This window comes from Puma concolor, chromosome E4 (genome assembly GCF_028749965.1).
Source record: "Puma concolor isolate L17-30 chromosome E4, mPumCon1.1.hap2, whole genome shotgun sequence".
NCBI classification, from domain to species: Eukaryota; Metazoa; Chordata; class Mammalia; order Carnivora; family Felidae; genus Puma; species Puma concolor.
The window spans coordinates 30,416,806-30,429,105 of NC_141683.1; positions in this window are offsets into that span (position 1 = coordinate 30,416,806).

The window sequence follows — 12,300 nt, forward strand, 5'->3', positions numbered from 1 at the left end:
TGATAACAATAGAGAAAGGGCACTTTTTCAGTAGTCTCAAACTTGTGTATAAATAAAAGCAGTATAGAGAGATGAGAGCTTTGCAAATCAGTATTTTTAGAAGACTGTATGTATTTAAATCTTCAACTTTTTAAACCATCACCAGTGGGCACTAACATCTTTTTTTAAAGTAATCTCTACATTTGATGGGATTGAACTCACAACCCCAAGATCAAGAGTCACATGCTGTACCACTTGAGCCAGCCAAGCACCCCTAGAAGACTATATTTAAACAAAAATAAATAGTGTTGGGCTATAATGTAACCCCACTGGTCAGCCTCATTGGCTCGTTGACTGGCTTCCGTTCCCACTTCTATTCATGCGTCCTTCAGTTGCCTTCTTATGTTCTGCCTGCTCTCACTTTGAACTGTTTTATCGCATTGGGCAATAGACCACCCTCTTTGAAATTCTCACTTCCTTCAAGGCAGCAGGTGAATGAGACAGTGGTGGGGGAAAGAGTACCTAACTCGCAGGCTCATCATGAGGATTTAATCAGATTTAAAAAAAAAGCCAAAGTGTTGTTTTTGTGTTTTTTTTTTTTTTTTTGGCTTCATCACATCTTCGCAAAGAACATTGCCAGATATTTAAACTATGACTCACACTGGTTAAGTAAAAAGTTAAATCTAAGTTGGACCCATGAACTGTCGTATTTTCTGATAAAACTGTGTGTGTGTGTGTGTGTGTGTGTGCAGGCTGAATGTTACTCAGCTTGCATCCTTCTATGGAATTTATATACACCTCTTACTGCCTTGTTATATTTTCTGCTCACCACAATCAACACAAAGTTTGCTCTACAAATGTAGGGAGGCATGGTCTGAGAAGTGATGTGTCATTCAAGGTGACTTTCCTGGCAGCCAAAAGTAAACTGACTCCAGACAGATAGGACCCTTTTGTTGTCTCCAAGGCACACTTACAGTGACCCCGGAGGCTGGAGGGCCACGGTATGAAAACCAACAAATGATAATTAAGTAAGCAGTTTTCTTGTTGCACTGTTAGTGTGAGAGCCTATGTTGTCGTTCTATTTTAGGATGTATGGCACCCTGTGGTGTTATTTGACAGAATTACAAATGAAGTGAATACAAGACAAACGTTAACTTCATAAATATGTTTACAAAGAGTAATTTGTAAAATGTTTACAAACAGTAATGTTTTGAATTTTAGCTTTCTGAAGAATTCACATGTCATCCTTATTTTTCTCATTTCATCTCAATGATGAAAAGTTGACAAAACTGTTTGCAGAGAACTGGGTTCCAGTTATAGCTCCACAGTTGTATTTTTTTTAAACTAGTGGAAATTCATTACCATCTCTAATCTTTAGCGTTGCTCATTTGTAAGATGAGAGGGTGTCCTTTAAACTTCTCTGCGGTCTTTCCAAATCTATGTTTTCTGTGCTTCATACTTTTCTTTTTTATTACATAATCTGTACACCTGACCTGGGGCTTGAACCCACAACCTGAGATCAAGAATCACATATTCTACCGACTGAGCCAGCCAGGTGCCCCCTGTACTTCATACTTTTAAATCTGTCTCTCCATGTCTGGAATATGCTTCAGAATAATATGGGGTGGAGAGTCTGGATGAAACAAGGTTGGCTAAGACCTGATCATTATTGAAGCCAGGTGATGGGGTTCTTTACTGTTTGGTCTATGTCTGATGTATTTGAAATATTCTATTAAAAAAAAAATATATATATATATATATATACACATATACATATTTTACATATATATAAAATCTTCAATCCTATCCTTTGACTTGTGCCTTAGTTACACATCTTCAACTTTCCACCAAACTTTTGGCTCAAATTCACCTGTCTGGAGCCAAATTTATCAGGTTCCTTACAAAAAAGTCAAATTCCCTCCTTGTGACTTCCTACTGCCTGTGTGCTACCACTTTCCAAGCCATGTTCAGAATCGTGGTGTCATCATTGACTCATCTCTCTCCCTCTTCTCCATTTCTGCTTAGTCACCAAGTCCTGTCTATTTTTCTATCAAAATGTCCACACTTTTATGCTGCCACAGAAGCCTAAGGCTCCACCACCCCAAATCTGAATTTTTGGCCATTCTAATTCCTGATCCCCTGCCACCCAATGTTCCTCCAATCCAGAGCAGGAACATACTTTTAGAGTATAATCTCAGAAACCTTCAGCAGTTTCCTGTTGACAGCAACATTAAATCTGAGTTCTTCTGGCTGGTGTCCGAACCCCTCCTTCATCTGAGTCCACTCTACAGCTTTCTACCTACTGTTCACAAGCCGGAACCATCTGCTGTGGCTTTCTCTGCCTACTAGAACAGTACCGAACACCATTGCTGAAAGATTAAACGTTCATCAGAACTTCCATGAACACATTCACAGTACTGATAATTAACCGCTGGCAATCTGAACTGTTATGTCACTGGTAAGCTCTCAAACACCCAACACAACTAAAGGAAAGCAAAGAATCTGCTAGTGGAGGGACAATTTTAATTAAAGAGGGACTGTTGCTAGCATTTTTTTTTCCTATTTTGAATCCTGGTAATATTTTCATTGGAATTCTGGAGAACCTTAAGTGCTTGGAATCAGATAATAATAGTAAAGTGAATTCTGAGACTAAGGCAGCATTTTAGAACTGACAGAGTTGCTCTGACATACGAGTCAGGCAACTGAGTGCATTTCATTAAATGTGGTGCTTTAGAGAAAGGAAATCAGGATATTTTTAAACAGTTGTTATGATTTTTAAGACATTTCACACAGAACAGTTTATGGTTTCTATGAATGCGAAAATATAAGACAGAAAACTCCTGATCAAAAATGCCATTTTACATAAAATGTGCACACACACACAGGAAGTATCTTTGGAAGAATATTAGGAAAGTAAATGTGATAGCCCATGAGGAGGAGAGAGCTGGGACTATTTGTCTTTGATTTTTTTTTTTAAGTTTATTTATTTTAAGAGAGAGAGAGAGAGAGGTCAGTGGGGGAGAGGCAGAGAGACCTAGAGAAAGAGAGAGAGGAGAGAGAGGTCAGTGAGGGAGGGGCAGAGAGACCTAGAGAAGGAGAGAGAGGAGAGAGAGGTCAGTGAGGGAGGGGCAGAGAGACCTAGAGAAGGAGAGGGAGACAGAATATCCTAAGAAGGCTCTATGCCTGTCAACACAGAGCCCGACTCAGGGCTCGATCTCACAAACCGTGAGATCATGACCTGAGCTGAAATAAAGAGTCAGAAGCTTAACCAACTGAGCTACCCAGGTGCCCAAAACCTCCATAGCTCTTCTTGATTAATTTTTGAGTGTGGTTTCACTCTTGTATACATAGTATTCTCAAATAACTAAGTTATTAATCCTCATTCTGTTTTGCAAAAATACTGCTTTTTCCAGTCTTATTAAAAAATTAAAGGCCTCAGTAGCCTTTGTGAGACTAACAAACTCAATCAATTTATGTTTTTAAAAAAACGCAAACACAAAATCAGATGCATGTTTATGATAACTACTTTTTCTAATACCAAAATATGGACACAATCTTACAGAAGGTTTTTTTCCCTAATGTATAAATGCATTCATATGGTCAGTCTTGCACAGGTTTGAAATCCATCATATTAATTATACATTTATTAAATTGCCAGAAATCCAGGCCATGTCATTGCTGCACAGCTCTTTGTTGATAGACAATGATGGTGACATTTTATGATATTCTAGACCTTATGATCCTTAGTGCTAATGATTAACATACACTGAGGTCTTTTACAGAAAGTCAAGCTTCTTTAAAGATCTGAAAACATCAGACCAACAGCTTTGAAAGCAAAGACCATGTCTCTGAGATTTGCGTGAGCTTTATTATCTGCTCTTCTAATCTTGAGAAAATGCTGGTAATTGGGGAGTTTTAGTTGATTGAATTCTTTTTTTAGTCTCTACAAAAGCCAACCAGGATGGACAAATAAAAGAAAATTCATAGGGCTGCCGGGCAGCATAACTACATGAATGGTGCCCCCGCCCTTGAGTTGTGCAAGAAGGTCACTGTGAGTTTTTGAGCGTTTCCTGCAACTAGTGAAGTGAATGTTGGGTTGAACAGTTAACTCTTCACATGGTTTGGCATCTTCGGTAGCAATGCCATTCCTCGTGGCTTCTCTGAGCTCCTTGGTTACAGTGCTGTACAGGCTTACGTTTTAGTATTCACGGTGCATCCTGACAGTGCTGAACACAGCATGGAACACTGGTGTTTCCCTGCAGCTGGTGGTGGGTAGGGGTGTGTATGGGAAGGGCAGACGTTATTTGACAATAACAAAGGAGAACAAGTTTATCATGGTTTCATGAGCATCAAGGCTTAGCTTTGTGCTCATAATGTTTCTATGTCATGAGACGGAGCAGGATCCCCCCAAATAAATATGAAGACAGTGTTTTAATTGGTTGAAAGAGCAAGATAGTAGCCACTTACTGTAAACTTTTATGCTGTGATGGAGAAACACTATTTCATTACCCTATTGCATTTAAAATGAACGTGCTAGGGGCGCCTGGGTGGCTCTGTCATTTGAACGTCCTACTCTTGATTTCGGCTCAGGTCATGATCTCACGGTTCATGAGGTCGAGCCCGGAGTGGGGTTCTGCTCTGACAGTGTGGAACCTGCTTGGGATTCTCTCTCTCTGCCTCTCCACTGCTTTGCATGTGTGTGCATGCTCTCTCTCTCTAAAAATAAATGAACTTAAAAAAAATAAACATGCTAAAAAGTAAAATGGTAATTATGAAAATGGGTCTGTGAATTTAATAGAATTTTTAATAATGGCAAATAATCATCAATTATTAAGTGACCAGTTTCTAAGCTTTTAATAATACAAAATGAAACCAATGATACAATTATGTTTTGAATGCTATAATCAGTGAAAGTAGAGGTGAGTGAAGACATCATCAAAGGTCAAGAAAGGGAAGAAACAAATCAAATAGGGATTATCTATATCCTTTCTGATTGATTTTTCTTACTAACATTAGTAGGGAGTGAAAAAAAAAAAAAGCATACAAGCCTAGATGGAGTTGTAATGGACTGAAAGAGATTGAGGTAATATTACTCCCTTTATATATATATATACATATATATTCCCTTTATATATACCTACACACACACACACACACACACACACATATATATATATATATATATATATATATATATAAAGGGAGGTAATATTACTTTATATATATAAATTTATATATATATAAATATATACACATATATACATACATATACATACACACATATATATATATATATAAAGGGAGTAATATTACCTCAATCTCCCTTTATATACTCCCTTTATATATATATATATATATTTAAACTTAAAACATTTTTTTTAATGTTTATTTACTTTTGAGAGGGAGAAACAGAGCATGAGTGAGGGAGGGGCAGAGAGAGAGGGAGACACAGAATCCAAAGCAGGCTCCAGGATCTGAGCTATCAGCACAGAGCCCGATGTGGGGCTCAACTGGTGAACCAAGAAATCATGACCTGATTGGAAGTTGGATGCCTAATTGACTGAGCCACCCTGGCAGACCAGTCTTTCTTAAATAGACTCTGGTTCTTATCCACAATGTAAAGCTACTGGAGATGATAATGATTGAATTACTTCTAAGATAATAACTTAGGTTTCCTTTCTAACTGGATAATAGGCACTGTTTCTCTGATGAGTGAAAAAGGAACTATTGTAGATTAAAATTATATAGTGATTCTGTAAGGAACAAAATAACCACACACAAACTTTTAAACTGTTTAACGGAGGCAATGAATAACAAACACTGTGCATTTCCTGGGTATCAGGCAGTGTTCTCACTACTTTTGATGATTAACTCATTTTAATCCTCACAAACGCTTATGAGGTAGGTACTATTTTTTTAATCAACATTTTACAGATGTTCAGAGGGGTTACCTAAGATGCCCAAGGTAAGTGGCAGAGCCAGGACTTAAAGCCAGACAGCCTGGATCTAGCATTTCTGTGCAGAACCACCTGTGAGTTTTTGTACAGATAAAATGACATACAAGTTCCCTCCTCTATGCCCTGGGCATTCCCATTTCTTCACAAAGCAAGACCATAGCCTCTATCTAGAAACAGAACATTTGGAGCCAGAGCGACCACCTGGTTGACTACTTCTTTTTCCCCTCTTAGTGCCCCTAGAGATGGAAAGTGTGAATATCAATGGCCTGTTGGAGGACTAGGGCAAGAGTCCAAGACTTTTGATTTCTTCCATGACATCATTTTGCAGACTTTTTTAGTCCCTAGAGCTCCTAGTACAGTACTGTACTATATTTTCAACGAATACTTAGACAAGGGTGTATATAGCCTATGACTTAAAATAAAACATTTAAAATCTATTCATATGTTAGTAAAACATAAAATAACACAATAAAAACACTATAAATAACATGATATGACTATGCCTTTTTAAAAAAACTGTGGATATATGATGGTTAAAAGGAAAGCTGAATTCAATGTATAATATTTGGCAATTTATAGAGAGCATCCATAAAAGTGAATCACTGTGTCACGAAATAAATCAGAATGAAAAATAATCCTTTCACATTCGTACTGGGCTTTATAGTTTCAAAACGCTTTCCGTATTTATTAATGCTGGTAAACAAATTGTATTATATTTTAATGTACATTCTCGGTTGTTGTTTTTTTCCTCCTAAAATATTAGGAAAGGAATTGTAATGAAATCTTGATCTGGGTTCTCTAGTTCTCTTTACTTGTTGATATATAATTCAGAAATTTATGAAAATTGAACTCTCAGGTGTGGCAGATTAGATTGCTATTCAGCCATTTCTCTCCCCCTCCATCTCGTGGGGTGTGGGGTATAACTTTCTGCCCACTGGCTTGGGCTTGGCTCTGTGACTTCGTCCAGTGGATGGAGAGCAGACTTGGACAAGAGCAGAGGTTTTAAATAAGCTTGCATGGTTTGGCTTGTCCTCTTGTGATCCTGGGTGCCATGAGAGGCACGCCAGCTAGCCACTGCCCCTTCAACCTATTCCCAGAAAGAGAGGCGCAGCCTCTACCCGCAGCCTGAGGTAGAGTCGCCCCAATAACATACAGAGCTATGAGCCGTAGTTGTTTTAAGCCACTGAGATTTTGGAGGTGTTTGCTATCCACGTTATTGCAACAGAAACCTGGTATCTGTGGAAACCTTTACGGTGGTAGAAAAAGGAAGTTGCTTTTACTAATGACCTACTATGTGCCAACTGCTTCATATTCATTAACCATGCAATTCTTACAACAACTCCATGTGGTGGGAACGATTATTATCCCATTTTTTAGATAAGGAGACTGAACACAGAGAGGCTAAGTAACTTCTCCAACATCACACAGCTAGTCTACTAAGGCATGGATTAAAGCCCAGCTCTATATGATTATGAAAATTGTGCTCTACTGCCTCACATACTATTGCATGGTTTTTAAAATCCCCGGTTCAGAACAAGAATTTTAAAAATGAAAAATATTAAAAATAATACACAAACAGTATTATTATTCCAACCATAAAACAATATTTAAAAATTTTTTTAATGTTTATTTATTTTTGAGAGAGAGAGAGAGAGAGAATGAATGAGTGGAGGAGGGGCAGAGAGAGGGAGACACAGAATCCAAGGCAGGCTCCAGGCTTTGAAATGTCAGCACAGAGCCTGACACGGGGCTCGAACCCATGAACTTTGAGATCATGACCTGAGCTGAAGTCAGATGCTTAACCGACTGAGCCACCCAGGTGCCCTGCAACCATAAAACAATATTTTAAAAGGAAAACCATCCAAGTGAGGATGGAATGTTTGATTCTATATGTCTAGTATAAATATTAAACATTAACTATAAGACAGAGGCTCATGACACACTGGAACCAGCTAGAATTCAGACACCAGCAGCTACATCTGAGGAGAGAAAATGTGTGTTGAGAGTTATTATTAAATACCAAACACCTGGTGCCTGGCTGGCCCAGTCAGTAGAGCGTCTGACCCTTGATCCTAGGGTTGTGAGTTCAAGTCCCATGTTGGGTACGAAGCCCACTTAAAAAAACAACAATAAATAACATCTGGAAGGATTGTTTCCAAGTTTCTAGAAACAAGGAACTAAACGTTTATTCTATTCTGAAACTATTGTGACAAACTGTACTTACTTGTCCCGAAAGTTATTATTTTCATTCATCTGGAGAGATCGGGCCACAGCCTATTCCAGCAATGATCCCCCTGGATGTTATGGTTGACAAAGCCTTAAAAGATGTGCAGTTTTCTTGGGAAGCCCCGAAGTGGGCTGAGATTATCGTGTTGTTCCTCCATCGGTTCGTTTCTTTTTGGTGGAAAGGAGGAACACAGGTGGAAGCCACAGCTATCAGAGACGCTGGCCACATGGGCCCTTTATTTTATTTTTCCCTTAGCTGCCACGGCTGCTCCTTCTCATTCTCTTTATGGCCAGGGAGAGAATAGGCCTGGTTATATCCCCCCCCCTGCCCAGGCCTCCTGAGAGAGTCAGAGAAGGAGAGGGGACCAGGCAGCCAGGACCCTGGCTTTCCAAGACCTGTGACCAATTCCCCACACACCTTCCTACCCCCCTGGCCGGTGCGGTGCGTGGGAAACAAAGGTAACCTTGCGTCTTCCCCTCCTCCCCCTGCACCCCTCTCCCCCTCTTGCAGTGCCATTTCTGTCCTCCCCCTGCTGTTGCCTGACTGTCTAAGCCCCAAGCCCCCTTCCTCATCAGCACCACTGCCCCACACCCCCCATTCCAGCTTCCTTCTGATTAAAATTTGCTCTAGCTCACATCAGAAGGACTCTAATGAGTTAATTCATACTGTGATTTGGGGAAAATGGCTTACTTTAATTTTTTTCCTGTTCCCCCCCCCCCCTTGAAGGAACAATTAAGTCCTATTCGGATAAACTAAATAGTGGGACTTCAGGGACCAAGAAACACGAAATGACAATAACCAAGTGTATTGAATGCTGTGTGCCAGGCAAATGAGTTTACTCATTTGATCCTTATAACAACCCAATATGGTAGTCACTATTATTATCATTTCCATTTTACAGATGGGAAAACTGAAGCACATGGGAGTTGAACATGGTGCCCAGGTCTAAGTAAGTCTTGCTCCTGATATCTACTGTGAAAGAAGCAAGAGACACCTCTCGTGTGAGTGCTTTCATGGGACCATATCCCTCAGATGATGCTTATACCACTCTGAAGACTGGCCAGTTTCTTGAAAATACATCTTACGTTGATGGGCATTGCTTAATGCTTAATACTTGTTGAGAAGAGCACAGACGTCTATTAAAGCCAAGGAGCCCTAGCTGTAGAAAGTAATTGAGGGACAGTTTGTCCAACCACATCAGTTTACAAAGAGGATACAGAATCTAACAGGCTTAACGGATTTGATTGGGCCTCCTGGCACCTCCTGACAACCTGCTCCGTGGTCTTTCAGTATCCGCTGCTCACCCCCTCTTTCCCAACTCTCATATAATAGGTTCTCAAGTTGTATTACTCCTCACCTCAAGATGTCTGTCACATTGACTGCCTTGTTTCTGCCCCTGGTGTTAACCAGGTTCCTCATTACCTCACGCTTGAACCGACACAGTGACCTTACGTGGCCCGCCTGCCTCAGCCACCCGCCCTGCTTCTGTCTGCTTCCCACAATCACACACACTTGTCTGCTCATCTTCCTCGAAGCCTGGTTCTGATCTCGACACAAGCCTGGGGCACAAAGGCCTGGATTCAAACTCCAGTTTTACCATTTTGTCACCAAACAGACTCAGCCATTGTGGTTAAACACAAAACAGGGGAGGAGGTGGGAGACGGACACCAGGTTAAAGCTCAGCTCCCCCCTCTCCCCACCCTCCCTCACCCCCACCGGCACTGAGTGGGGCAAAGCATCAACCCAGAGCACCCAGGTGAACAGCAAAATTGGTACTGAGAGGCATTACTAGCCATCATTAAAGCTGGCATTTCTGTTGTTGCTCTGAGTACGTTCAGGGGTGGGGAGAAGAGGGAGGAATGTGGAAGGGGTGGGAGGGACAGTGAAGAGAAAGAGAATCCCCATACCCACTGCGTGGATTTAATTTCTCAGTGAAAACCTCTCCCCTCCCTAGAAATGGAAGCAGAAAGGAAAGTGTGGCCGGAGCTGAGGGTTAGAGCAGAGCAAGGAGATTGGAATGAAGAGAAACCTCTGGGAATGTGAAAAGGATTCCCCATCCCCCTTACAACTCCAAGGTGCAGAGTGGGGAGAAGTCAGGAGCACAGCTCAGATGGTCCAGGGCCAGGTACCCCACATTCAGACCACACCCCCAGCCTAGAAAAGCAGGGCCCCTGCCAGCAGTGTGCTATCCTTATTACCCTGTGCTAGGTACTTTTTAACACAAAGGGAGAATTGAGTGCATTGTGCGCTCAGGTAAGAAGGTAAATTTACAGATGAACCCGTGATGAAGGAGTATCAGTTGCTACATTCCAGGAATGGGCCAGATTACTAAAGATTTAAACAGTTTAGGGAAATGGGCAGAAACGAGGCTAATGAAATTCAGTCTCGCAAAGCTGGAAGATCATGCATTAGAGTAGAATCCATAATACATTTAAGTGAAGTCTTAATTGTTAGAATTGCTGACAATAATGAGGAAAGAGTCCTAGGGCTGGATAATAAGATCATGGAGGGTCTAGTTGCAAACAGGGGATTTCCTCATAGAGCAGAGGAAGTAATGGTTCCTCTACGTAAATGAGTTTCTCACATCTCATTTAGAATCCTGGGTGTAATCCTGGGCTTGTAGATATGCTGAAATGGAACATTATGTTAAAAAAAAAAAGGCAGTCGGGCAGTGGCAGAGGGGAGCAAGAGAAACAATGGGAAAGGTTGATTTGGAGCTCAGGAATGTGCCATAATACATATATTTTTAAATAATTTTTAAAAAATATTTACTTATTTTTGAAAGAGGAGGGGGGTACGGAGAGAGAGGATCCAGAGCAGGGTCCACACTGACAGCAGGGCTCGAACTCATGAACTGTGAGATTATGACCTGAGTCGAAGTCAGACGTTTAACTGACTGAGCCACCCAGGTGCCCCTGCCATAATATTTTTTAAAGGAATTTTTTATCCTTTTCCTGAGCTCAGTACAAGAAGAATCTTTAAATTTTGGCTCAGGGCCCATGGGCACCTGTCTACTCAGTCGGAGTGTGCAACTCTTGATCTTGGGTCGTGAGTTTGAGGCTCACGTTGGGCATGGAGTTTACTCAAAAAAATAAAAAATAAAAAACAAACTTTGGCTCAGGCGTCTGGAGTTTCAGACCGGGGTCCCCACAATCCTTGTCATGCTTTGTCCTCACTCTTTTGCTGACTTGGTACTTTGCTGGGTATTTCTGCGATAAGGATACTAAATTCATGCAGGGAGAGAGCAGGGATTCTGAGCTGGGGAAAAGGAAATGGAATAATTTTGAAGCTAGCATTAATTGAGCACAGTCTGGCATACATGAGCACGGAGTGGGCTCAATTTCATGAAGTCAGAAACAGCCTCAAACCACAGACCAACCATTAGCAGGGGTATATGAAGTCCCAGGGAGGTATGAAGAGAGGCCATGAAGCACATGGTCAGAGAAATGGGGAGACATAGTGTTCTGTCCTTTTGTCATCTGGGTAGAGTGCAATCCTCTCATGATTGACTAAATAAAAAAATTTTTTTTAAGTTTATTTATTTTTGAGAGAGAAAGAGAGGGCACAAACGGGGGAGAGACAGAAAGAAGAAGAGAGAAAATCCCAAGCAGGCTGCGTGGTCAGCTCAGAGCCTGACACAGGGCTTGATCTCATCTCTGTGAGATCATGACCTGAGCCAAAATGAAAAGTCAGATGTTTAACCACCTTGAGCCACCCAGGCACCCCTGACTACATAATATTTGAACCCACATATTAGAGCCCTGCTCTCTCATTCCTGTATGCAATGAAAGAAAGAAAGAGAGACAGATCCTTTTGACCTACCCTGTTCGATATTGTGGCTATTGAGCACTTAAATGTGGCTGGTTCTGTAAGTGTGAAATACATACCGTGTGTCTGAGAAAAGGACATAATCTCACTAATGATTTTTAGGTGGATTGTGTATTAAAATGATATTTCTGATATGTTGGGTTAAATAAAATATATTATTAAAATGAATTACCCTTTTTATTTTCTTAATATGGCTACTAGAGAATTTAAAATTCACATGTAGCTTATATTGGACAGCCTGCTTTCGATTTTCAAATAGTGGAATGGATTTCTAGGGTAGCAGTTTGCATTCCTTTATTAGATTTCTGG